This window comes from Toxoplasma gondii, chromosome VIIa, assembly GCF_000006565.2.
Source record: "Toxoplasma gondii ME49 chromosome VIIa, whole genome shotgun sequence".
NCBI classification, from domain to species: domain Eukaryota; phylum Apicomplexa; class Conoidasida; order Eucoccidiorida; family Sarcocystidae; genus Toxoplasma; species Toxoplasma gondii.
This window is the reverse complement of record NC_031474.1, coordinates 4,481,361-4,482,689: the sequence shown is the minus strand read 5'-3', so window position 1 is coordinate 4,482,689 and position 1,329 is coordinate 4,481,361.

Genomic DNA, 1,329 nt, shown 5'->3' with positions numbered 1-1,329 from the left:
CCCACATTCCACCGCGAAGTGGAGCCGCGTATATGTCACGACGACCGGCCCACACGTTCCCATCCCGATCACGCTTCGAATGGCATGTCGCATACGTCCCGTCTCCCATCGGACTCCTGGCGCGTCACAACCCTACACATCGTGCAAGCCTTCCAAGCCGAAAGCGAAAAAATGCACACTTGGGTCCCGCCTCCCATGGCAGATCGTCGCACTCCTCGAAGCGCCTCTCCTCAAAGTCACACGGCCAACCTCATGCTCGATCGACAAGACTGCCTTCTGCGCAATCGCACTTCATAACGAACCCAATGCAATTCTGGAGACGCACCCACTTCCACACTCACCACCCGCCCGTAGCCAATATTCTCCCCATCAACCGATTGACAAATCGCAGCCCAAGCGAAGGGTCTACACACACCGTGTCCCGTGAAACCTGCGTGTGGCAATCCTACATCGCCATTCTCCTTCATCCCACATGCACACTCTTGCTGCAATGAAAGCCCCAGCGACAACACCCGTGGTGAGTCTAGAGGGAGCCGTCCAGCAGTACACCTCCCAGACACATGTTGTCATGACGATAAAAGAACCCAAGCGACTCGGGTGCACAGATGGCGTCACGGTATGCGTCCCGCACGCTGTCATGTAGCATCTATCTCTGTCATTCCCATGGTGTTTGACACACACGCACAACACTGGCGAAGTCTTGGAGTCTCCTTACAAAGTTCGCAAGCCTGTGCACGCCGCCTGCTGGAGAGGTCCATGCGAACGATTTGCTTCCTGCCTGGCCATCGGTAGCAAGGCCCTCGCTACTCATGCTCACTATCTGGACCTGGACAAGTAAGTGGCTCAACGCGGTGCTCGGGCACAGTGCAAAAGGGGGTGGATGGAACCATTTTTGTGTGTTGTTTTTCGTGTCGCAGTGACGCACGACCGTCAAGTGGAAATGTGATTCACAGAGTTTTGGCGTCCAGCCACAACTGCCAGATCTTTCAGCACCATGCTGGTTCTTCGAGACTGTGTTTGCTATCCTTACCCGTAGTGGTATAATTGAAAGCTCCTGAAAACATGCCTCTGGTCTATAGTCACAACCAGGTCAAACAGTTCCCAGTATTCAGCATCTACCGACAAACATCATTGACACGCACGCAGGTGCTGCCCTACCACAGCACACCACAACGTGTCTTTTCTTTTGACCTTGCCCTTCTCCATCTGTCAGGCTGCCACGCAAAGCTTTTCGGTAAAGCGAAAGCCAAAACAAACGAGTGGGGAGGACAGAATACTTCGACTTACATGCGCATGCAGTTGTGAGGATCAACGAGTGGTGGAGCCACG